Source organism: Budorcas taxicolor, chromosome 14 (assembly GCF_023091745.1).
Source record: "Budorcas taxicolor isolate Tak-1 chromosome 14, Takin1.1, whole genome shotgun sequence".
In the NCBI taxonomy this organism is placed as follows: Eukaryota; Metazoa; Chordata; class Mammalia; order Artiodactyla; family Bovidae; genus Budorcas; species Budorcas taxicolor.
Window position 1 is genome coordinate 70,682,472 of NC_068923.1, and position 27,730 is coordinate 70,710,201.

General features: G+C 41.2%; 1 pseudogene; it reads right to left on the minus strand.

Annotated features, from left to right (window-relative positions):
- Positions 1-20,882: 20,882 nt before the first annotated feature.
- The window catches only part of LOC128059202 (TBC1 domain family member 1-like), a 29,665-nt pseudogene continuing 22,817 nt past the window's right edge, over positions 20,883-27,730 (minus strand).

Here is a 27,730-nt window from a genome sequence, read left to right on the forward strand (position 1 = left end):
AGCCAGGTTGACTGAAACAGCTTTCAGTTTAAATCCATGTGTGTCCATCTGTCCATCTTATTGATTCACCAAGAAAAACACTACCAGTTACCGTACTGGCACTTCTGCCATGCTGCTCTTCTTTTTATGGCCAATATAGAGCCAGTTTGAATTTCAGAAGCTAATAGACCATTTTGGAAAAGGAAATGGCAACCCTTTCCAGTATTCTTGCCTGGGAAATCCCATGGACAGAGTATCTGCACTAACTACAGTCCATGCAGTCACAAAAGAGGCGGACAGCATTAGCTACTAAGCAGCAACAACAGTGTACCATTTGGTACATTTAAAAACATCAGTGAGCATTCACTTTGACTCCTGATACTCTGCAGCAATGTGAAGAGACTGTACATGAGAATATTTCTAAATTTGAGATTTTTCAGAACTAAAGGTTTTCCTTTGAATCAGTTTTCACTTTTCAAAGACTTCACTCAGGTTTTTTCCCCCATTTTGAGAACCCAACTCTCAAGGATTCCTAGATTCCTTTCTTTAAATAAACAACGCTAGGCAGATTAACCTCCAGAAAAAACTGAGAACAAGAAATACATATAAACATATCTGGAATCAATAACAAAATCTATTGCAATCATGTATAATACAAGAAAGTCTTGACAGCCAAAACTGAAGGCTAGCCAAACATTGCACAATGCTGAAGGCAGCAGTCGAGTTTGAAAATAAAAATAGTAGATAGTGTCAGCACAGACAGAATGTACAAATTCCTGTAATATAATTATCTTCCTGGGAATGCAAGAAAAGAAGGGCCAAGTAGTGACCTGATCTATTACATGTTATATGTTACATCTATTACTTCTTCTACAACTTACAAATGTCCAAAATGTGTACAGGGAGCTATCCTGTTATTTTTTTTTTACAAAAAAAAATAATGTTACATTTGGGGAAAAAAGGACAAGAGGTACTTTGTCCTCAGAAGTAAAATTATATATACTATCTTGTGAATCCCTCTATAATTCACATTTATATATCTAAAAGTATTACTTAATTTGCTTTTTTCTAATTTTTTGTTTTATTGATTGTTATGTCAATTTATCGATTGACATATAACATTATATTAGTTTTACATGTATGACATAATGATTTGATATATGTGCCTATTGCATCCATCGCCACACAGAGCTATAATTTTTTCTTTTGATGAAAATTTTTGATACCTACTTTCTTGGCAGTTTTCAGATACACAGTAGTACAATATTGTGAACTATGGATGCCACGGCTGTATATTACATCCCAGGACTTATTTATTTTATAACTAGAAACTTGTACCTTTTGACCACCTTCACCCATTTTGGCTACCTCCTACCCCCTAACCCTGGTAACCACCAGTCTGTTTTCTGTATCTGTGAGGGTTTTCCCTCCTTTTTTCCCTTTGATTCCACATATAAGTAATAACATGGCAGCATTTGTCTTCCTTTGTCAGACTTATTTCACTTAGCATAATGCCTTCAAGTTCCATTCATGTTGTTGCAAATGCAGGATTATTTTCTTGTAGGTTTTAGGGCAGTAACTATGAGATGATATTTATTGTGCTTTTAAACATTTCTGAATAGCTATGCACTGAGAGAAGCCAATCCCTCAGAAGAAATTTTAAAAGAAAAATAATACTGTGTTAGTGGGTTACAAATTAGAAGCCCTGGCTACCAGCTCCTAACTTGCATCCTAGTTTAAGTAACTACATACAAACGTGAGAAAACCTGAAAAAACCTGGTGCACCCACATACCTCCGCTCCTTTCAAAACTGTTTATAGTGCAGAAGCATTCATACCAATGACAAATACCACCGCAGAGCCATAGTTTAGAAGAGTGTCCGAACTAAGACATATTTGGAATTTCCCCTCTTCCAGCCCTACCCTTTCCCAATACTGAGTTTCTTCAGGGTAATAAGCAAAATTAGATGCAGGCTTGCATGCTCAGTCCCTCAGTCATGTCCAGTTCATTGTGCCTCCATGGACTGGGGCCTGCCTGGCTCCTCTGACCAGGGGATCCTCCAGGCAAGAATACTGGAGTGGGTTGTCATTTCCTTCTCCAGGGGATCTTCCCAAACCAGGGATCAAACCCACATCTGTGCCTCCTGCATTGGCAAGCAGATTCTTTTACCATTGAGCCACCTGGGAAGTCCCAGGTTGAATGCAATATAACTGAAAATTCAAGTTAAATTTCCAGCTTTTTTATACAGGTTAATCACAGCAAGGTTTTTGAGCCAGTTTATTGCAAATAAGCCAAGTTCTGGCAATAGCCAGAGCATTTACTTTAGGTTTTCTTTTGAGCTTCACTTTGAAAGCTATTCCTCTAACAGCTACAACAGAACATTATATCACGTTTTCCAAGTGCTGGGACTTTCCTTTGGCCTTGGTGACAATGGGCTTATGGGGCTCAGGCTTGTTTATGTACAATTCCTCTTTCTTTCTGATGGTTAAGTTTACACTATTGTTGTTCAGTTCAGTTCAGTCGCTCAGTCGTGTCCGACTCTCTGCGACCCCATGAATCACAGCATGCCAGGCCTCCCTGTCCATCACCAACTCCCGGAGTTCACTCAGACTCACATCCATCGAGTCAGTGATGCCATTCAGCCATCTCATCTTCTGTCATCCCCTTCTCCTCCTTCCCCCAATCCCTCCCAACATCAGGGTCCTTTCCAATGAGTCAACTCCTCGCATGAGGTGATTTTGGAGCCCCCAAAAATAAAGTCTGACACTGTTTCCACTGTTTCCCCATCTATTTACCATGAAGTGATGAGACCAGATGCCATGATCTTCATTTTCTGAATGTTGAGCTTTAAGCCAACTTTTTCACTCTCCTCTTTCACTTTCATCAAGAGGCTTTTTAGTTCCTCTTCACTTTCTGCCATAAGGGTGGTGTCGTCTGCATATCTGAGTTTATTGATATTTCTCCCGGCAATCTTGATTCCAGCTTGTGCTTCTTCCAGCCCAGCGTTTCTCATGATTACTCTGAATATAAGTTAAATAAGCAGGGTGACATACAGCCTGGACGTACTCCTTTTCCTATTTGGAACCAGTCTGTTCTAACTTATTCAATTTTTTAATTCAAAACATTCATGAACAGACTTAAATTCAGAGAAATAGAATTGAAAAGAGGGAAATCAAACAGCTATGGTCTTTTATCTTCTAAACCTTTGACAAAAATATAGGCATTAAAAAAGTAATATATACAGCTTTATGTACTAGTCTTCTAACAGAATTATTCCATGAGCATTTTCCATGTTTTTACATTATCTTTTAAATATTTTAAGTGGTGTATAACATTTTAATGAGTGATGTACCGTGGTGTATTTAATTGTTTCCTTATTGAATATTGTTTGTTACTAGTTTCTCATGTTTATTACTGATGATCCCATGAACTTCTTTGAGTGACAAGCTCTCTTTTGTATTTAGGATTGTTTTATTATTGTAGACTCTCAGGAGTGGAATTACTGTGCAGAGGACATCAGGTTCTTAAGGCTCTTCATACATATTGATAAATTGCTGTCTAGAAAGATCATATCAATTAACTCTGCCACCCCCAACACTGGAGCATTCTATCATACACTTCTTAATGTTTTCATCCCAGGCTCACTTGGCCTCTTAACTAATGTGACAGGTAAAAAATTGAATAGCATTACAGTTTTTAGTTCATTTCATAGAAATTCAATATATTTGCACATAAAGACTTAAAAATCTTACAAGGCCTTTTAAGGGAAATAGTTGTCTTACGTACCCTTACCTGCCTCACAGACACCCAACAACCATTTCCTACTCTGCAGAGGCAGAACATGTTCTAGCCAGGATTGTTGCCTTGTCTTTTGACTATGTAAGCACTTATGGTTTTATATGGGCCTGGAGCCACATGAACTGTCTCCGTTTCTATTGTGATTGCTGATCTGTCAACAGAAGCAGTCTACGTTGGCATGATAGTGAGAGGAAGGGGTGTCCTTATGTTGGTGTGTGCTAAAATGCCTCCCTGATAATGTCAAGATGTTAAAAAAGCTTTTGTCTTGATTCTTGCCCTGCAACATGTTTCAGTCATCTATCGCTGCCTGGGCCACTCTGCCAGCCTTGTTCCAACAAGCCAGTAACTCACAAGAATAATAATCGAGTCAGTTGTTCTTACTTAGCTCTCTGCTCATGGAGCTGACGTTTCCATCTGCAGTCCAGATGTACTCAGTTAGTTAGAGGATGAAGGACGGCTGTCTTCCTCTCAAGAACACCTTGTAGGTACTGGTCCTCTCCATCACTTATCTTTGCAGTTCCACAGTGACATTTTCAAATAGCCGAGCATAAATCACAATGAGGAAATGCCAGAGGCTGGTTGGGATAGGAATTCTGACTGCTGTTATTCTGTGGTGTGACCTTATTGTCATTTGCTGGTGTGATTCTAAGCAAGGTGCCTAATCTCTCTGTGATTCTATTTTCTTGCCTGAAAAATAGGGATAATAGTAATAATAGTACCTACCTCACAGGGCTATTATAATGATTAAATGAGCTGGTGTGTATGTATGTCACACTTTGAAAATGAGTGTCTCACACATTAAGTACCAAATACATGCAAGTTATAAATATAATTTCATACTGCTTAATTCCTGTCATCTGAAATGAAAGTCTGGTTTCCTAGTTTGTAGTTTCTTGCTGTAGATGTTTCATATAGTGTGACTATGTAATGCTTCCAAGCATGGCATAGAACCTGATTACCTTTGTATTCTATTCATATTCTCACACTGAGTCTCCTCAGGGATTTAGGGTGGTGGCTTTCTATGCTTTGTCTTATTCTTAAAGTATTCTCACTGAAATTTTAAGTTATAAGACATATCTGGATGAATTTTTATCAGAACTGTTATATTTCTAAATTAATGTAAGGAGAATTGATACCTTCTAGTTTACTATACTTGCCTTGAGAATCCCAGGGACGGGGGAGCCTGGTGGGCTGCTGTCTATGGGGTCGCACAGAGTCGGACATGACTGAAGCTAATTAGCAGCAGCAGCAGCTTACTATATAGTGACTCAGATGGTAAAGAAACTGTCTGCAATGCGAGAGACCTGGGTTCGATCCCTGGGTTAGGAAGATTCCCCTGAAGGAGGGCATGGCAACCCACTCCCATATTCATGCCTGGAGAATCCCCGTGGACAGAGGAGCCTGGCAAGCTACGGTGCATGGGGTTGCAAAGAGTCAAACATGACTGAGTGACTAAGTACAGCACAGCTTACAATATAAGGCTTCCCTGATAGCTCAGTTGGTAAGGAATCCACCTGCAATGCAGGAGACCCTGGTTTGATTCCTGGGTTGGGGAGATCTGCTGGAGAAAGGATAGCCTACCCACTCTAGTATTCTTGGGCTTCCCTTGTGCCTCAGCCAGTAGAGAATCCACCTACAATGCGGGAGACTTGGATTTGATCCCTGGGTTGGGAAGCTTACAATATATGTGCCGTCTTTTTTCATAATCTCTTGTACTAGAATTTTATCAGAGGAATCCCCTGGTGGTCCAACAGTTAAGACCCTACACTTCCAAGGCAGGGGGCAGGGGTTCAATCCCTGGTTGGAGAAATAGGATCCCATATACCTCATGGCAGCACTGCCAAAACAAGAAATTTTTAAAAAGATTTTAACAAATTATATTTTAAAACAAGCAGAACCACTATATATAAGGAATTTGTTGCCAGGATTGGGTCTTATGGAAATATGAGAGCTGGCTAAGTAATGTCTGTAAGGCTGCTGTCTTTTATCTCATCTACAGCTTGAAGTCCAGAGGGGGGGTAGCTGGGAAGAGATGAAAGTAACATAGGGAAGATCAAAGAGAGGCTGAAATTCACAAGAAGGAGCTGGAACCCATGAGAGAAAAAACATATCCCATGTCATTTCTCACCCATCTGTGATCCTGATGATGGGTATCCTGCACAGAAAGTTGGTGACCTTCCTCATGAATGTCAGGAGAGGCAGAGTTGAAGAAGGAATTCAGAAAATGTGGGTTCTGCCCCACACCTAGGTTTGAGACAGCAGAACTAGGTGCAAACTACAAAATGGCTTCTGTTTAACTTCCATCTCCCTGACAGCCTGTAAACATGTTTCCAACAGTCCAGTCTTAACTGGAAATACACAAGAAAGGGAATCCTGGGAAATGTAGGTCAGCTTAGGCAAGGTGACACATTACCAACACCCACGTCTCTCAGTACAATTTATTTAATGGATTTTATATGTTTCACACTAGTAATTATTTATAACTGTTTTACCACTGCTAAGTCGCTTCAGTCATGTCCAACTCTGTGCGACCCCATAGACGGCAGCCCACCAGGCTCCCCCGTCCCTGGGACTCTCCAGGCAAGAATACTGGAGTGGGTTGCCATTTCCTTCTCCAATGCAGGAAAGTGAAAAGTGAAAGTGAAGTCGCTCAGTCGTGTCCAACTCTTTGTGACCCCATAGACTGCAGCCCACCAGACTCCTCCGTCCATGGGATTTTCCAGGCAAGGGTACTGGAGTGGGGTGCCATGTGATCTCTAAGCAGGATGTTTACTCTGTGGTTCTGAGCACTCTAAAGCCGTTTCCCGCATTCCCTCTATCATATATCAAAATATATCAAAGCTAGTTATCTGGCACTGCTATCTTGGCACTGAATTAGCTGAATATAAATAGAATAAAACTCAAAACCATGCTTTAATAGTCCAACTTGAAATTTATGAATAAAAAATCCTACCTAATCCCTCATTGCTACCTGCAAAACTCAAGTCAATTCGCTCTACTATTCTCCTTATTATTTTTACGTTTGTTGTTCATGTACTAAGTCGTGTTTGACTCTTTGTGACCCCATGGATTGCAGCATGCCCTGTCCTCCACTGTCTCCCTAAGTTTACTCAAATTCATGTCCATTGAGTCAGTGATGCCGTCCAGCCATCTCATCCTCTGTTGCCCCCTTCTCCTTTTGCCTTCAATCTTTCCCAGCAGCAGGGTCTTTTCCAATGAATCCATTGTTTGCATCAGGTGGCCGACGTATTGGAGCCAGCATCAGTCTTTCCAATGAATATTCAGAGTTGGTTTCCTTTAGGATTGATTGGTTTGATGTTCTTGCAGTTTAGGGGACTCTCAAGAGTCTTCCCCAGCACCGCAATTCGAAAGCATCAATTTTTTGGTGCTCAGCTTCCTAATGGTCCAACTCTCACATCTGTACATGACTGCTGGAAACGCTATAGTTTTGACTGTATGGACCTTTGTCAGCAAAGTGATATATCTGCTTTTTAAAACTATATATAGCTTCTAAAATCTTACACACTTCCACTCCTATATTAGTGTTCTCAGACTGCAAAAACTAAAAAGCCACAGATTGGTGGTTTGAATAACAAATTTACTTTCCACAGTTCTAGAGGCTGCGAAGTCCAAGTTTAAGGTTCTGGCATTTCCATTTCTTGGTGAAGGCTCTCTTCCTGGCTTGCAGATGGATGGTTTCTTACTTTTGACTCAGTGGGGAGAGACTGTAAAACATGAAATGTTCAAAACAAAATTTCTTACTCTCCTTACTCCAACATGTCTTTCTCCCAATATTTCCTCAGTAAACAGCAATTATTCATCCAATTACACTGGCCAAAAACTGGAATCATCTTGCCTCTTTATTTTCACACACTAAAAAAAAAAAAAAAAAAAAGTAAATCTATCAGATAGCAGACACAGACTGAGAGATTAAGCGCACACATCAGTAAATCTCATTGGTTTTTCTTTCAAAATACTTCTGAAATCTACCAACTTTATACTACTGGTCCAAGTACTTTTCTTCCTGAACAGTAGCAGAAAGCCTCCTAAATAACCCCTCTGCTTCCAGTCTTGCAAGTGCACAGTCTCGTCTTTACATAGCTATTAGAATGAGCCTTTTTAAAATGTTAGATTATACAAGAAAGTGAAAGTGTTAGTCACTCAGTCATGTCCGACTCTGTTTGACCCCATGAACTGTAACCTGCCAGGCTCCTCTGTCCATGGAATTCTCTAGGCAAGAACCCTGGAATGAGTAGTGATTCCCTTCTCCAAGGGCTCTTCCTGACCCAGGGATCAAACCCACAATTCCCACATTGCAAGCAGATTCTTACCATCTGTGCCACCAGGGAAGCCCAGATTATACCAGAGCTATCCTTAAATCTCCTTATTGTTTCCCATCTCTAACAGAATAACCCAAAATCCAAACATCTAAGATCCCACTTTGGCCCATAGCTTATCAAATGATTTCGTTCCCATTCTCCTCCAGTCACACTGAACTCTTTGAACACACCCAGCCTGTTCCAAGTACAAGACTTTTGCATCTACTGTTCCCACTTCTCAGAATTCTTTTTATCCTAAGACATCCTTATGGCTAAATTATTATTTATATCAGGTCTCTTTTTAAATGCCATCTCATCTCAAGGCCTCTTTCAATAACTTCAGTAAAATAGCACCCCTGCCACCTTTTATCCCCTTACTTTGCTTTACTGTTTCTTAATATAGTTATAAATATAATATAATCAATATAATATAGTTAATTAATATAATGAATATGTTAATCTTGACATAGGAGCATTAACTGCCCAGATCTGAAACTTGTCTCCATTACTCACTGTTATGACCCTGGGCAACTTCTTTACCTTTCTATGACCTATTTTCTATGTTTGTAACATGGGAATAATAATAGAACCTACCTCATAAGGATGTTAAATTTAAACAAGATTGTGTCTGTGTGACAGACAGGAAGAAAAACTGAGAAAAAGAAACGAGTGTCTGACACATGAGCACTACATATGCACTGCTACTAGAATAAATATTATTATTTGCCTCCTTAGGAATGTAAGCTCAGGGAGAGCAAGATTTTTGTCTCTCTTGTTTCACGTTGTATCTCTAGCATTGAGAGTAGTAACTTCACAAAATATTGACTGAATTAAAGAGAAAAATGGTCACAGCATTTATGTGCATCATTCATCTGCTTGAATTAGTGTACCTGCATTTTAATAATTTTTAGTTGAGTCTTTCGACTTTTAGGTAGCCAAACATATCAACGACAAAAGAATATTTTCTTACTTTTCCCATATTTAAATTCATGTTTTGTATCCTTTTAAATTGGCCAGAACTTTTAAAACAGTCATCACCTTGGCTGTCTCCCATTCCAGTTTTAGAGAGAACACAGAATTGTGGCTACTTCATTAAAAGAAATGTTTTTCATAGAATTGGTTTTGAAGCTTATTAAATTTCCTTCTAATTAATCAGTGGTAAAGGCATACATGTGTGTGTGCTCAGTCATGTCTGACTTTTTGCAACCCCTTGGACTATAGCCCACCAGCTCCTCTGTCCATGAGATTTTTCCAGGCCAGAATACTGGAATGGGTTGCAATTTCCTCCCCCTTCAGTTCAGTTCAGTTCAGTCACTCAGTCATGTCAAACTCTTTGCGACCCCATGAATCTCAGCATGCCAGGCCTCCCTGTCCATCACCAACTCCTGGAGTTCACCCAAACTCATGTGCATCGAGTTGGTGGTACCATCCAGCCATCTCATCCTCTGTTGTCCCCTTCCCCTCCTGCCCCCAATCCCTCCCAACATCAGAGTCTTTTCCAATGAGTCAACTCTTCACATGAGGTGTCCAAAATATTGGCGTTTCAGCCTCAGCATAAGTCCTTTCAATGAACACCTAGGACTGATCTTTAGGATGGACTGGTTGGATCTCCTTGGATCTCCAAGGGACTCAAGAGTCTTCTCCAATAGTTCAAAAGCATCAATTCTTTGGCACTCCGCTTTCTTCACAGTCTAACTCTCACATCCATACATGACCGCTGGAAAAACCATAGCCTTGACTAGACGGACCTTTGCTGTCGAAGTAATGTCTCTGCTTTTGAATATGCTATCTAGGTTTGTCATAACTTTCCTTCCAAGGAGTAAGCATCTTTTAATTTCATGGCTGCAATCACCATCTGCAGTGATTTTGGAGCCCCAAAAAATAAAGTCTGACACTGTTTCCACTGTTTCCCCATCTATTTACCATGAAGTGATGAGACCAGATGCCATGATCTTCGTTTTCTGAATGTTGAGCTTTAAGCCAACTTTTTTACTCTCCTCTTTCAGTTTTATCAAGAGGCCTTTTAGTTCCTCTTCACTTTCTGCCATAAAGGTGGTGTTATCTGCATATCTGATGTTATTGATATTTCTCCCTGCAATATTGATGCCAGCTTGTGTTTCTTCCAGCCCAGAGTTTCTCATGATGTACTCTGCACAGAAGTTAAATAAGCAGGGTGACAATATACAGCCTTGACGTACTCCTTTTCCTATTTGGAACCAGTCTGTTGTTCCACGTCCAGTTCTAACTGTTGCTTCCTGACCTGCATATAGGTTTCTCTAGAGGCAGGTCCAGGGATCGAATCCGTGTCTCTTATGTCTCCTTCATTGGAAGGCAGATTCTTTACCACTGGTGCCCCCAGGGAAGGCCCATACTGTGAGAACTTCTATTTCAGTGCCTGGATTAATGGCCATCATTTAGTACATTTTATAAACATACTTGTCAAACAAATAAATGTAAATATTCAAGAGTGATGTTTTAAAGATGAAGGGAAATGTAAAAGAGACACCTAACTTCTATTTAGCATGCAATATATGTTAGAATCACTTTAGTTATATTGTTTTTTATTCAGTTCTTACAGTAACCTCTCAGAAAGGATTAAAATAACTAGAATCAGGGAGATTTAGTGACTGGCCCAAAGTAAGTGGGCTGGTAAGTTGGAACTGAGAGGTGAGCTCACGTATATATGATCTCAAAGACCATATGGTTAAGACTGCAGTAGCTCACCACCACACGAAACCCTTACCGCTTTACTAGGCCCAGTGAGAGAAAAATTGTCCATTTTTTCTAACTGATGGCTATTAATCCAGGCACTGAAATAGAAGTTCTCACAATCTGCTATCCGAGACCTTTGAAAACCTAATTATAGCATAGAATAAAATGTGCCTGAGAGTAGATGTTCAGTTAATTCTTAGTGAATAAATGAACAAATGGTTAAGTGAAGAGCTTAACCTACAGTGTGTATCTCTTTCTAGAGACTTCAACTTAAAGTTATCAGTTATCCTATATCGACAAAGACTAAAAATTCCAGTTCATGTATATATTCACACAACATGCCTCGTGCCTGTCTGTGGCTAGAATAGAGAAGAGGAAGATCTGGGAGACAGAAAGTGGAGCCTGTAGACTCTTGAAGAGTGGAATGACATCACGGTTTGTGTGCCTCAAATCAGAAAGTGTTTCGACGTAGAAAAATCTTCGGTGATTTGTTTGTATAAACATCCAGTTCTACGCTGGCAATATATTCAAACAGTTCCATGAGAAAGTGCCATCAGCACAAAATAAAATATCTCCTAAGACTTCTAAATATCCTTTGACTGTTTCCTTTTCAGAGTTTCCAAGAACTTAATTGTGAGATAAGGCAAAAGCACAACATTTTTCCAATTACAGAAAAATAAGTAGACTTCATTAAAGTTAAACCTAAAAATATATTCACCTATCATCATTCATCTTTACTTAGAAAACAATAGTTGCCTATTCAAACAGAGAATTTGATTGATCCTAGGTTCTCAAAACACACATGAATGGTTTTGGACAGATGTTTCATCAATGACAAATTGGCCTTGAGGGAAATGCGACCACCTTGGAAAAAATCCATATATCCAAATTCTTTTAGTTTCAGCAGCACTCATTTGAAACTATTCTCTAATCTTAAATTTCTAAGTAAACTTCTGTAAAAATAAATATTAAAGGACTCTTTTTAAATTAGATTTAAATAAATCCTCTAAAGGCTAAGATTACGGTTTTAAGTGACCCACTAATCAACTCTCCAAATTTATGGCAATAATATTATTGGCAAGAGTTTGCAAAGCGGTTGATGGCATCAACCACAAAGCCCTGTTTATAAATACATATTATCACATTAGGGGCACACTGTTTCAATTTTTAGAGCATTCCATTTAAGTTCCAACTTTGAACTGATCTGATTAATACTTTTTCTTCTAGTGGTTGTATTTCATTTATGACAACACTCAGTGGGAACAAAAAAAGTATTCCATTTAAAATTAAAGAGTTTTGATGGTAACATCAAAAGCTGTGGAATTGTCTCTTAGATATTCTCCAGAAAGTAGGATGGAGGAAAGGTCTGTAGTAGTGTTAATTTAGTGTTTTTAAGAGGAAGCAAGATGAATCTAAGAATTTAAGAGCTGGGTAAATTGCTGAGCTGTTTCTCCTGAATTAATGTTAAACGTTCTCTTATCATAGAATTAGACACTCACAAATACATTCACACTTACACACAAACACCACCACCACATATAATAAAGGCTCCTTATGCTATGAACTTGTTTTTGATCTACCCACTACAACTTTATTGTGTTGCTTAATTTTATATTTCAAAGCTCCATTATTATTATCTTGAGATCTGTTTTAATGGCATGTTCAAGAAATCACTTGACCAAACCTTAAGTGCAAAGGGCAAATGCAGAAACAACGAAGCATGTCTCAGATTCTCTTGATCTCATAAAAGTGGATTTATGGATATTTTTCATACAGAGATAAATGGATCTATGCACATATATGCACATACACATATATTCTTGGGTCAAACAGTTCATAATTCAAATGGTAAGGAATATCCAGCAATTCCTAGAGGCTTTACATTGGTATATTTGAATTTGTTTGACTTTAAAATTTGTAAATATTTGTACTATTTAATACTTCTTACAGAATATTCTCATGGGGAGAGAGGATGAATTGTGATAACCTAACCAGGTTCCAGCCTCCCTACTTATCACTGTTTCAGAAATCTCATAGCATTGCAAAAATAACTCCCTTTACTAAACTCTGGCCCAGGTCACCCAAGTTTATCTCTCTACCTGCTAAAGGAGATCAAAATGCCTAAGACCTTATATTCAAGAACACGAAAAGAGGCAAAACTAGCAAGATCCATAAACATGATCAAGTTCAACATTTCTCACTACTGTTAGAATAGTGACCTGAGCTTCCCCTCTTCACCAGGCCAACCCCTGTCCATCCTTCATATCTCTCTCTGGCTTCTGCTCTGATTGGCAAGTGCTCTTCCTATGAGTTCATTTGGAATTCTTTCTCAGGAAAATAATATTGAATAGTCCAGATGTCAACTGCCCCCTCATCCCCATAGTTGTATAACACTTAACTAAAAACAAATTCACTGTGTAAATTGGTTTACACAGACTCTATCATTAACAGCATTGAAATTCAGTTTGGGCATCCATCTTCTTCAGAGTCACCTTCATTATCACTCTCTCCTGGTGGCACTCTGGCCTCCAGGATTCTCTAGTCTCTCTTAGGCAGAACAATTCTACTGTCAAACATTCCAGAAGCATTTAAGTGTTTAAGAAAACACAGTCATGCAAACAACAGTATCTGCTTTCTCCAGAGGAAATTCATCCAGTCTGATGTTTACTGATCTTGCTCTTTGAAATCTTTCCCTGCATACTTGCCAATTTGCTTCAGTTGTATCCAACTCTTTGTGACACTATTGACTGTAGCCCTCCAGGCACTTTGGTCCATGGGATTCTCCAGGCAAGAACACTGGAGTGGGTAGGGATCTTCCTGACCCAGGGATTGAACCCACATCCTATCTGATGAAATAAAAGTAATATTGGGATTTTATGGTTCTTTTCTCTGGAGCTCTACCAATGTGATTCAGCTGCCCTTTATGTTTCTGCTTTGTCTTCCATCCTACATTTATCCAACAAACAGGTTCCTCACTTACACTGTCTATATGCCTTTTCTCTACCTCACATATACCCGTTTACTTACTCATACTTTCTGCTTCCCTCATGACTTCAGCCTATACATTAGATTATCAAAACCTCTCTGACTTTTCAGTTTATGCTCCCAGTACTGCCTACTTCAAATATTTAAACTAAAAACAGATGATCTCCCCAGGTTATCTTTTATATCTGGTCCTATCGTAGCTCAGTTCAGTTCAGTAGCTCAATTGTGTCCAACTCTTTGCGACCCCATGAATCGCAGCACGCCAGGCCTCCCTGTCCATCACCAACTCCTGGAGTTCACTCAAACTCACATCCATTAAGTCAGTGATGCCATCCAGCCATCTCATCCTCTGTCATCCTCTTTTTTTGGAAAACAAATGGATTGACTGCCCTTAGTCCAAGGCCTCGCCTGGTTATCCAGTTGTGTATGGAAATGGAACAAAATTGACCATCCAGACTCACTCCTCCTGCAGCTACTGTAGTAGCTACAGTTCAGTTCAGTTCAGCCGCTCAGTTGTGTCTGACTCTGCGACCCCATGAATTGCAGCATGCCAGGCCTCCCTGTCCATCACCAACAACCAGAGTTCACTCAGACTCACGTCCATCGAGTCAGTGATGCCATCCAGCCATCTCATCCTATGTCGTCCCCTTCTCCTCCTGCCCTCAATCCCTCCTAGCATCAGAGTCTTTTCCAATGAGTCAGCTCTTCGCATGAGGTGGCCAAAGTACTGGAGTTTCAGCTTTAGCATCATTCCTTCCAAAGAAATCCCAGGGCTGATCTCCTTCAGAATGGACTGGTTGGATCTCCTTGCAGTCCAAGGGACTCTCAAGTGTCTTCTCCAACACCACAGTTCAAAAGCATCAATTTTTCGGCGCTCAGCCTTCTTCACAGTCCAACTCTCACATTCATACATGACTACTGGAAAAACCATAGCCTTGACTAGACAGACCTTAGTCGGCAAAGTAATGTCTTTGCTTTTGAATACGCTATCTAAGTTGGTCATAAGTTTTCTTCCAAGGAGTAAGCGTCTTTTAATTTCATGGCTGCAATCACCATCTGCAGTGATTTTGGAGCCCCCCAAAATAAAGTTTGGCACTGTTTCCACTGTTTCCCCATCTATTTCCCATGAAGTGATGGGACTGGATGCCATGATTTTTGTTTTCTGAGTGTTGAGCTTTAAGCCAGCTTTTTCACTCCCCTCTTTCATTTTCATCAAGAGGCTTTTTAGTTCCTCTTCACTTTCTGCCATAAGGATGGTGTCATCTGTATCTCTGAGGTTATTGATATTTCACCCGGCAGTCTTGATTCCAGCTTGTGTTTCTTCCAACCCAGTGTTTCTCATGATGTACTCTGCATAGAAGTTAAATAAGCAGGGTGACAATATACAGCCTTCATGTACTCCTTTTCCTAATTGGAACCAGTCTGTTGTTCCATGTCCAGTTCTAAATGTTGCTTCCTGACCTGCATACAGATTTCTCAAGAAGCAGGTTAGGTGGTCTGGTATTCCCATCTCTTTCAGAATTTTCCACAGTTTATTGTGATCCACACAGTCAAAAGCTTTGGCATAGTCAATAAAGCAGAAATAGATGTTTTTCTGGAACTCTCTTGCTTTTTCTATGATCCAGCGGATGTTGGCAAGTTGATCTCTGGTTCCTCTGCCTTTTCTAAAACCAGCTTGAACATCAGGGAGTTCACGGTTCACGTATTGCTGAAGCCTGGCTTGGAGAATTTTGAGCATTATTTTCTAGCGTGTGAGATGAGTACAATTGTGCGGTAGTTTGAGCATTCTTTGGCATTGCCTTTCTTTAGGAGAATGAAAACTGAATTTTTCCAGTCCTGTGGCCACTGCTGACTTTTCCAAATTTGCTGGCATATTGAGTGCAGCACTTTCAGAGTGTCATCTTTCAGGATTTGAAATAGCTCAACTGGAATTCCATCACCTCCACTAGCTTTGTTTGTAGTGATGCTTTCTAAGGCCCACTTGATTTCACATTCCAGGATGTCTGGCTCTAGATTAGTGATCACACCATTGTGATTATCTGCCTCATGAAGATCTTTTTTGTATAGTTCTTCTGTGTATTCTTGCCACCTCTTCTTAATATCTTCTGCTTCTGTTAGGTCCATACCATTTCTGTCCTTTATTGAGCCCATCTTTGCATGAAATATTCCCTTGGTATCTCTAATTTTCTTGAAGAGATCTCTAGTCTTTCCATTCTGTTCTTTTCCTCTATTTCTTTGCATTGATCGCTGAAGAAGGCTTTCTTATCTCTTCTTGCTATTCTTTGGAACTCTGCATTCAGATGCTTATATCTTTCCTTTTCTCCTTTGCTTTTTGCTTCTCTTCTTTTCACAGCTATTTGTAAGGCCTCCCCAGACAGCCATTTTTCTTTTTTGCATTTCTTTTCCATGGGGATGGTCTTGATCCCTGTCTCCTGTACAGTGTCACGAACCTCCATCCATAGTTCATCAGGCACTCTATCTATCAGATCTAGGCCCTTAAATCTGTTTCTCACTTCCACTGTATAATCATAAGGGATTTGATTTAGGTCATACCTGAATGGTCTAGCAGTTTTCCCTACTTTCTTCAATTTAAGTCTGAATTTGGCAATAAGGAGTTCATGATCTGAGCCACAGTCAGCTCCTGGTCTTGTTTTTGTTGACTGTATAGAGCTTCTCCATCTTTGGCTGCAAAGAATATAATCAATCAGAATGTGGTCCACTGGAGAAGGGAATGGCAAACCACTCAGTATTCTTGCCTTGAGAACCCTGTGAACATTATGAAAAGGCAAAATGATAGGATACTGAAAGAGGAATTCCACAGGTCAGTAGGTGCCCAATATGCTACTGGAGATGAGTGGAGAAGTAACTCCAGAAAGAATGAAGTTCAGTTCAGTTCAGTTGCTCAGTCGTGTCCGACACTTTGCGACCCCATGAATCGCAGCACGCCAGGCCTCCCTGTCCATCACCATCTCCCGGAGTTCACTCAGACTCACGTCTGTCGAGTCTGTGATGCCATCCAGTCATGTCATCCTCAGTTGTCCCCTTCCCCTCCTGCCCCCAATCCCTCCCAGCATCGGAGTCTTTTACAATGAGTCAACACTTCGCATGAGGTGGCCAAAGTACTGGAGTTTCAGCTTTAGCATCAGTCCTTCCAGTGAACACCCAGGACTGATCTCCTTCAGAATGGACTGGTTGGATCTCCTTGCAGTCCAAGGGACTCTCAAGAGTCTTCTCCAACACCACAGTTCAAAATCATCAATTCTTTGGTGCTCAGCCTTCCTCACAGTCCAACTCTCACATCCATACATGACCACAGGAAAACCCATAGCCTTGACTAGACGGACCTTAGTTGGCAAAGTAATGTCTCTGCTTTTGAATATGCTATCTAGGTTGGTCATAACTTTTCTTCCAAGGAGTAAGTGTCTTTTAGTTTCATGGCTGCATTCACCATCTGCAGTGATTTTGGAGACCAAAGAAATAAAGTCTGACACCATTTCCACTGTTTCCGCATCTATTTCCCATGAAGTGATGGGACTGGATGTTATGATCTTCATTTTCTGAATCTTGAGCTTTAAGCCAACTTTTTCACTCTCCTCTTTCACTTTCTTCAAGAGGCTTTTTAGCTCCTCTTCACTTTCTGCCATAAGGGTGGTGTCATCTGTATGTCTGAGGTGATTGTTATTTCTCCCACCAATCTTGATTCCAGCTTGTGTTTCTTTCAGTCCAGCGTTTCTCATGATATACACTGCATAGAAGTTAAATAAGCAGGGTGACAATATACAGCCTTCATGTACTCCTTTTTCTATTTGGAACCAATCTGTTGTTCCATGTCCAGTTCTAACTGTTGCTTCCTGACCTGCATACAGATTTCTCAAGAAGCAGGTTAGGTGGTCTGGTATTCCCATTTCTTTCAGAATTTTCCACAGTTTATTGTGATCCACACAGTCAAAGGCTTTGGCATAGTGAATAAAGCAGAAATAGATGTTTTTCTGGAACTCTCTTGCTTTTTCAGTGATCCAGCAGATGTTGGCAATTTGATCTCTGGTTCCTCTGCCTTTTCTAAAACCAGCTTGAACATCAGGGAGTTCACGGTTCACGTATTGCTGAAGCCTGGCTTGGAGAATTTTGAGCATTACTTTACTAGCATGTGAAGGAATGAAGAGATGGAGCCAAAGCAAAAACAATACCCAGCTGAGGATGTGACTGGCGATAGAGGCAAGATCCGATGCTATAAAGAGCAATATTGCATAGGAACCTGGAATGTCAGATCCACGAATCAAGGCAAATTGGAAGCGGTCAAACAAGAGATGGCAAGAGTGAACGTCGACCTTCTAGGAATCAGCGAACTAAAATGGACTGGAATGGGTGAATTTAACTCAGATGACCATTATATTTACTACTGTGGGAAGGAATCCCTCAGAAAAAATGGAGTAGCCATCATGGTCAACAAAAGAGTCCAAAATGCAGTACTTGGATGCAGTCTCAAAAACGACAGAATGATCTCTGTTCGTCTCCAAGGCAAACCATTCAATATCACAGTTATCCAAGTCTATGCCCCAACCAGTAATGCTGAAGAAGCTGAAGTTGAACAGTTCTATGAAGACCTACAAGAACTTTTAGAACTAACACCCAAAAAAGATGTCCTTTTCATTCTAGGGGACTGGAATGCAAAAGTAGGAAGTCAAGAAACACCTGGAGTAACAGGCAAATTTGGCCTTGGAATGAGAAATGAAGGAGGGCAAAGACTAATAGAGTTTTGCCAAGAGAATGCACTGGTCATAGCAAACACCCTCTTCCAACAATACAAAAGAAGACTCTACACATGGACATCACCAGATGGTCAACACCGAAATCAGATTGATTATATTCTTTGCAGCCAAAGATGAAAAAGCTCTATACAGTCAACAAAAACCAGACCAGGAGCTTACTGTGGCTCAGATCCATGAACTCCTTATTACCAAATTCAGACTTAGATTGAAAAAAGTAGGGAAAACCGCTAGACCATTCAGATATGACCTAAATGAATTCCGTTATGTAGTAGCTTGAAGTGAAGTTGCTCAGTCGTGTCCAACTCTTTGTGACCCCATGGACTGTAGCCTATCAGGCTCCTCCCTCCATTGGATTTTCAAGGCAAGAGTGCTGGAGTGGATTGCCATTTCCTTCTCCAGGGGATCTTCCAGACCCAGGAATCTAACCCAGGTCTCCCGCATTGCAGGCAGACGCGTTACCATCTGAGCCACCGGGGCACCCTATATAGTAGGTTGCTGCTGCTGCTGCTAAGTCACTTCAGTCGTGTCTGACTCTGTGCGACCCCATAGATGGCAACCCACTAGTCTCCTCCATCCATGGGTTTTCCAGGCAAGCGTACTGGAGTGGGGTGCCATTGCCTTCTCCGACGTAGTAGCTTAGTTCTCCTTAAATTGGCCCAGAGGGAAACAACTATTATGACTGTGGTGAGTTATATCAACTGTAGTTCTATATTTCCTATGCAATAGATAGGTGGTCCCCAACCCATATCCCCTTTTATGAGCCAGTACACCCACCTCCCTGGTTTCTTGAGCATAGGTGTTAAAGGCTTATAGAAGCCTTCCTTCTTCAGGAAACTGACAGGAGCTGCCTCACTCCACAGGTTACTGCCTTTTCTCCTCTTGTTCACCTGTCTTATCCTGCTTTACTTCCTCTCCTACAGCTTTCCCCCGCCACCCACCACCCATCCTGAGGAGCACTCCCTCAAAAAAATCTGCATCTGAATTCTTGTCTCCGGCTCTCCTTCTAAGGAACATAACTTCAAGCCTGTTAAATAAAGGTCCTTTTTCATTGGTAATAAGTAATTCTGCCCACAACTTATGATAGTAGCTTTGCATTTATGTTTTAAAATCCAGGAGTCAGATTCTATTTTTATTTCAAACATGCTGTCATTTAAATGGAGATATAAAACTGCATAATAAATCTGCTAAAATGATGTGCATGAGATTGAGGTGAAATTAAATGACCTATGACAGGCTTCAATCATATTTTAGTATGGATAATGCTTTTTTTAAGAATCATATTTCAAGGATTCAAATTCTTCTTTATTATAAGTGACATGTAACGTTATATTAGTTTCAGGTATACAACATAATGATTCCAAATTTGTATATATTGTGATACGATCACCACAATAAGTCTAGTTAACATTCATCAAATTTAAATTTTTTTCTTGTGATGATAACTAAAGATTTAGTTTTTATTAACTTTCAAACATATAATACTGTATTATTAACTATAGTCACCATGATATACAGCACATCCATGTATTAATTTTTATTATAAATGGAAATTTTTACCTCCTGACTACCTTCATCCATTTTACCCGCCACCCAAACCCCACCTCTGGCAACCAGCAATCTGTTCTCCGTATCTGTGGGGTTTTGTTTTTTGACTCCACAAATAAATAAGAACATACAATATTTGTCTTTCTCTGTCTGACTTATTTCATTGAGAATAATGTATGGTCCATCCATGATACAACCACAATATACTGGTCTATCCACAACAGAGTAAATAGCAAGATTTTCTTGTTTTAATGGGTGAATAATATTCCACTCAATTCATATTCCACATTTTCTTTATTCATTCATCCATTGATGGACACTTAGACTGTTTCCATGTCTTGGTTATTATAAATAATGTTGCAATGAATATAAGCATGCACATCTTTCTTACTTAGCATTTTTTATTCCTTTAGATAAACACCCAGAAGTTAATTGTTGAATGATATGGTAGTTTTATTTTTTGTCTCTTTTTTTTAAAACATAAACGTGCATTTATTCGAGTCCGTGCCATCTAATCTACTGAGTAATCAGGACTAGAAAAGGGAAGAATTAAACCCAAACTACAACGAAAACACTGAGACATTCATTCCCTGCATTGTGAGTCAGTTCAGAAGAATCTGTGTGCTGGCAAGCCAGTCTCCTCCCTGAGAAGCACGCTTTGTTCTCTGTTCTGCTCCAGCATCTTCATCTCTCTCAGTTAAGGCCTGGAAAATGTCAGGGTGGTGGCCACACCTGTTCTGGAGCTGTGGGCTGGTGGGAGTTGGGCCCCAGGCCGTCAGTCACCCAAGGGCTCGGGTAGTGTGGGGTCAGGCTCCTGGCCCCCCAGCGCTGCCATCTGCCTCCAGAGCTGCTCTACTGTCTGCAGCAGGGCTGACCACTCCAGCTCCAAGGCCAGGGTTGCCTGCTTTAGCTTGCTTTCGCTAGTTAGGAGCTTCTCAGGGGTGGCTCCCAGGCTCTGGATCCTCCCATTGGCCACCTGCAGTTGTTCAAGGAGGTCACAGTTCTGTTTGTGTAAGTTCTGCTGTTGGTCTTCTCTAATTTGTCCATTCTTTGGTTGTCACTGAGAGAACAATCGATAAGCTCTTCCTGAAGCATGTGGTACTCAACTTCATAAGCCTGTAACTTTAGAGGAGTCCATCTCAGACACTTGACTGATGGTCTTCAACATCTGCACCAAGCCCAGGTTGGGTAGTGTGCTTTTTATAAAGTCAACTATGGTTTCTAGGTTTTCATGCTGCAGAATCAAGGGCTTATGGTATCCCAGAAGACTTAAAGCCACTTTAAATATGACCTCTGATCCCTGAAGAAAGATCATATCAGAGACTCTGGGACGAAGCCCAGGGGGAACTGCAAGGCAAGCACAGTGAGGAACCAGGGCATGGCAGAGGCTGGGGCTGAGCTCATGCCCCTCCAGGTGGTTGTATAGGTCCCTGTGGTAATCATGGAACAGGCTTGAGAGCTGGTACATCTGGATCTGTAAAATAATCATGTCCGTTCGATACTGTTTCCACAGTCCCATGTTGAACATCAGAAACTTGAGCATGTTAAACGCCTCTTCTTCACCCATGTGAAGCAGGAGGATGCCTGCTACAAAGCTGAGACCTTGGCAATAGCCCACTTCGTCTAGAAGCGAGCAGGCCTTCAGGATGTTGTAAAGTAACAGCTGCCCTGCTCCTAGCTGAGCAGAGGAGTACTGATGTGTTGGAAAGGTTCACCCGAGGTTGATGAGAATGGTGTGCTGCTGGGAGGTGAGCTGCTTTAAGAGCTCTTTGTAGGGCGTGTCTTTGGGTTGCTGTTTGCTGAGGAACAGGTACTTCAGGTGGCACTGCTCCACCAAGAATTTCCAGATTTCACCCCGGTGATGTCGTGGCACACCTTGGCCAACAGCCAAGTGCATTTTTTTTCCATGTCAAACTTAGTTTTTTATTTTCCTGGAGTGCTTAGCATATTTGCCCACACTGTAGTCACTTCTTTAAGACAAGGAGTGATTTCTTCATAATCAAGCTTTAGGCACTTGTTCAGCAAATCATTCTCAGAGGCTTGCAGCTTTTGATTTTCCTTCTCCATCCTGAGCAGCAGTATCTGTTGTAGAATGGCCTTTTGCCACAGCTCTCGGTGTTCATGAGATGTCCTTTTCTGTTCCTCTGGGACAGGGCCAAGGGGTCCATCTTCACAAATTGGTTCTAGAGGAGATCATGGGGAAAGCTCTCCCAGCTCTGAATGATCTTTGTATCTGCTAGAAGAATTGCAGGCCTTCAGGGAAGGTGGCCACTCGAAGGAAGATCTGCTGCCTCCATGGTCTCTGTGTCTTTATGGAGGTCCTGCTGGCGTCACCCATGTGGTCAGCTTTGGACTCAAAGTTCTTTGATTCATGAGGTGTCTCTGTGCTCACTGAGTGATACCTCACAAGCTTCCTTTGTGAGACCCCTGGGGACCCCCATGCCAGCTGTGGAGGCTCCTGGCATTCCATGAGGACATGACTCAGGTGTTGGTGTGCCTTTCGAAGCCCTGCTTGGGTGAGAGCAGGGCTGGCTCTTCCACAGGTTGGCTCTCCGAGTCACTGGACAGGTCATCCAAGGAGCCGAGGATCCTGAAGCAGCTCTTGGAGATGGGCAAAGCCTCCTTTTCACAGCCAGACAGCTCTTTGCTGGTGTTACTGAATGTGCCAGACACAGAGCTGACCAGACCCAGACTGGCTGAGTGCTCCTGGAGGCCTCTGGCTTTATTATCCCAGGACAAAATACTTTCTAAAGATTCTGTTAAAGATCTATTCACTTTGTTTTTCAGCATATCTAGCCTAAATTGAGGAGAAGGCAATGGCACCCCACTCCAGTACTCTTGCCTGGAAAATCCCATGGATGGAGGAGCCTGGTAGGCTGCAGTCCATGGGGTCGCTAAGAGTCGGACACGACTGAGCGACTTGAATTTCACTTTTCACTTTCATGCGTTGGAGAAGGAAATGACAACCCACTCCAGTGTTCTTGCCTGGAGAATCCCAGGGATGGTGGAGCCTGGTGGGCTGCCATCTATTGGGTCGCACAGAGCTGAACACGACTGAAGTGACTTAGCAGCAGCAGCAGCCTAAATCGAGTAGTGCTTGATGGTAATTCACTTCCAATATTCTCTGCTGCAATCTGTGACGTCTTTTTTATCTCCCCAATATGGACGTGAACTTTTAGCTTCTCTTCATGTAAACATCTCAGGAAAGAAATAACCAGTTCATCCTCTCACTGCTCATTCCTTGATTTCAATTTCTGAACCTGCTCACAAATAGTTGCTTGCTCCTGATTAGTTAATGTTGTCAGGTGCTTCTGGAGCTCTAGTTTGGTTTTGGAAGAATTCATTCCCTCGATCTGCTCACAGAGCTTGTGCAGGCCCTGCAGGGGGGCAGCCCTCACATAGCTGGACCAGCACCTTCACTGTCTGCTGCACTGAGGCCATCATGAAGGCCTGCTTCAGGGTCATCATGATCTTGATAGGTAGTTAGAATAGGAAAAAGGAGTCCAAAATGGCAGTGGCTAAAAGACAAAGAAAAGAAAAGCCCGCGGAAATGAAACAAAAGAAAATCTGAGGACCAGAGTGAGAACCTCAGGTGAAACAAACAGCCCTCCTGGCTAGCCCAATTTATGTAGGGCAGGCTCAGGGGGAAGGAAAAAACATACAAAAAGAGGAGCCAAAATCGAGCCCTGGCCTCTTCTTGTGGGTTGGACTGCCTTCACACCTCAAGGATGTATTTTCCTTTGCTTGCCAAATAACACTGAGCTGTAACCAAGCTGTAACCCTGGTCTGCCATTTCAAATTTTTTCTGCAGCGAGACAGAACCAAGGAAATTACACACTCCCTTGACAGTCTCATCCACCAGAGCTTCATTTGTGTGCTGAAACACATAACAGAGGAAATGAAAGCCTCTACCACCTTAAGAATCCTGGCAGATGAAACCAAAGTAGTCTGTATATCTAATACCCTGAAAGCAAAAGGATATCTCCTGAAAATTTTTCTCCAACGCTATTTTTTTGGTGTCAGGACTGATGAGGTAAACTTCTGATTGACCAATTGTGAAGAGCATAGTTCAAGCTTCCTCAATATCTGTCCGCTGCACAATATTGAGTTCACTAATCAGGTGGTTCTGGATGACACTTTCCTCAAAAGAGTTGAAGAAACTACTACTCCGCAAGCCTGCATACTGAAACTCCTTTCGGAAGGCCAAGGAGCGGCAGCCAAGGCTTTGAGAAGGACGTGCGCACTGGCTGAGGACCAGCTCAGCATTCCCCAGTGCTGCAGTGCAGGCTGGAACTGATCCGAGAGGAAAAGCCACCACTCACGTGACTGAAGCGTTCCAAGCACTGGTTGATCAGGGCTGGTGGAGCCTTCCTGAGCGCCATCACCACATGGCCGCAAAACAGCACCTCAAACTTCCCACGAAGGTGTCATTGAATTCTGTCTGGCAGTGCAGCTCCTCCTGGCGGGCCTGCTGGATGGCATTGATCTCAGGCACCTTGGCCACCCAGCTGAACAATGGTGAAATCGCGGGCCAGGCGGTGGCTTGTTATCCCGGGCTCCCGCTTACTCCCACCGCCTGCCCTAGAGGTGGCGGGGAATCAGGGGCCGGCTTGAGGTGCAGCAGGGCGGGGCTTGAGGTGTAGCAGGGCAGGGCTTGGCTCCCCGGGCTGCAGCAGCAGACTCCTCCCCACCTGTCACATGGTAAAAGTGAAAGTGAAGTCGCTCAGTCATGTCCAACTCTTTGCAACCCCGTGGACTGTATCCTACTATACTCCTCCATCCATGGGATTTTCCAGGCAAGAGCGCTGGAATGGGTTGCCATTTCCTTCTCCAGAGGATCAAACCCGGGTCTCTCGCATTGTAGGCAGACGCTTTATCTGAGCCACCAGGGAAGACCCACGTCACTTGGTAGTTCTGTTTTTGAGGAAACACTATATAGTTTTTACATAGTGGCTATACCAAATTAATATTTCAACCAACATTATACATCCGTCTTCTCAGCAATGCATACTATTTGTTTTTTTCATAGTATTCAGACGTGCATAAATAACCATTGGAGTTTTGATTTGCATTTCCCTATTTATCAGTAATGTTGAGCACCATTTCATGTACCTGTTGACTATCTGTGTGTCTTCTTTGGAAAAAAAAATTTAGTCAAATTCTCTGCCTATTTTTTAACTAGATTGTTATTTTTCTATTGAATTCTATGTGTTTTTATATGTTTTGAATATTATTCCAGTATCAAATACTTGGTTTGCAAATATTTTCTCCCATTCAGTTGGTTGCCTTTTCATATCATTGCTGTGGAGAGGCTTTTAGTTTGATGTAATTTCATTTGTTTTTATTTTTATTGCTTTACATTTGGCATCAAATCCATGAACCATTGTAAAGACTTAGGTCAAGGAGCTTACCACTCTGCTTTCTTCTAGAAGTTTTATGGTTTCAGGTATTATGTTCAAATCTTTAATCCGTTTTGAGTTAAATTTGGGGTATGGTATCAGATAGCAGACCACTGTCATTCTTTTGCATATGTTCCAGATTTCCCAACATCACTGACTGAAAACTGTCCTTTGTCCCTTATATAGTCTTAGCTCATTTAAGCAAATTAATTGACTATATACAAATGGGCTTATTTCTGGGCTGTCTTCTATTCCATTAATCTATGTCTCTGCTTTTATACTAATACCATACTGTTTTCATGATTGTAGCTTTTGTGATATAGTTTGAAACTAGGTACTGTGTTGTCTCCAGCTTGCTCTTCTTTCTCAAGATCACTATGGCTTTCAGAGTCGTTTGTGGTTCCATATACATTTCAGGATTGTTTGCTCTATTTCTGTGAAAAATTCCACTGGAATTTTGATAGAGATTGCATTGAATCTATACACTATTTTCAGTAGTGTGAACATTTAATAATATTAATTCTTCCAACCTATGAACAAGTAATATATTTCCATTTTATTTGTATCTTCTTCAGTACCTTTCAGAAACATCATATAATTTCCAGTATACAGGTCTTTCACTTCTTTAAATTTATTTTTGATGCAATTGTAAATGAGATTGTCTTCTTAATTCTTTTCTGATACTGTATTATTGGTATAGAAACACAACAGTTTTTTTATTTTGTATCTTGCAACTTTCCTAACTTTATTGCAACTTTTGCATTTAAAATATATATAAACTGCCATGTCTTCTGCAACTAGTGACAGTTTTATTTCATCCTTTCAAACTTGGATTTCTTTTACTCTTTTTCTCACCTAAATGCTCTGGCTCAGGCTTCCAATACTATGTTGAATAAAAGTGGTGAGAGTGGGCATTCTTGTCTTGTTGTTGTTCAGTTGCTTAGTCATGTCCAACTCTTTGCAACCTGATGGACTGCAGCACACCAGGCTTCCCTGTGCTTCACCATCTCCTAGAGTTTGCCCAAACTCATGTCCTTTGACATGAGTTGGGAGTCTGAGTGTCTCTGTCACCCCTCAAACTTTCCCAGCATCAGGGTCTTTTCCAATGAATCGGCTCCTTGCATTAGGTGATCAAAGTATTGGAACTTCAACTTCAGCATCAGTCCTTCCGATGAATATTCAGGACTGATTTCATTCAGGATTGATGGGTTTGATCTCCTTGCTGTCCAAAGGACTCTCAAGAGTCTCCTCCAGCACCACAGTTTGAAAGCATCAATTCTTTGGTGCTCAGCCTTCTTTATGGTTCAACTCTCACATCCATATATGACTACTGGAAAAACCATAGTTTGACTACACAGACCTTTGTTGGCAAAGTGATGTCTCTGGTTTATAATGTGCTGTCTAGGTTTGTCATAGCTTTTCTTTCAAAGAGCAAGTGTCTTTTAATTTCATGGCCACAGTCACCATCTGCAGTGATTTGAAAGCCCAAGAAAATAGTCTGTCACTATTTACTTTTTTTTCCCCATCTGTTTGCCATTAAGTGATGGAACTGGATGCCTTGATCTTAATTTTGTGAATGTTGAGGTTTAAGCCAGGTTTTCACTCTCCTCTTTCACCTTCATCAAGAGGCTCTTTAATTCCTCTTCACTTTCTGCCATTAAGTTGGTGTTATCTGCATATCTGAGGTTACTGATACTTCTCCCAGCAATCTTGATTTCAGCTTGTGAGTCATCCAGCCCATCCTTTTGCATGATGTATTCTGCATATAACTTAAATAAGTAGGGTGACAATAGTACAGACTTGTCATAATCCTTTTGCAAATTTGAACCAGTCTGTTGTTTCATGTCTTGTTCTAATTGTTGCTTCTTGACCTGAGTACAGATTTCCCAGGAGGCAGGTAAGGTGGTCTAGTATTCCAATCTCCTTAAGAATTTTCCAAAATTTGTTGTTATCCGCACAGTCAAAGGCTTTAGCATAGAAGCAGTGAAGCAGAAGCAGTGTTTTTCTGAAATTCCCTTGCTTTTTCTATGATCCAGCAGATGTTGGCAATTTGATCTCTGGTTTCTCTGCCTTTTCTAAATCCAGTTTGTACTTCTGGAAGTTCTTAGTTCACATACTACTGAAGCCTAGCTTGAAGCATTTTGAGCATTACCTCACTAGCAGATGAAATGAGTGCAACTGTTGTCTAAGTGATTTCTTTGAAAGTTTGAACAATCTTTGGCAT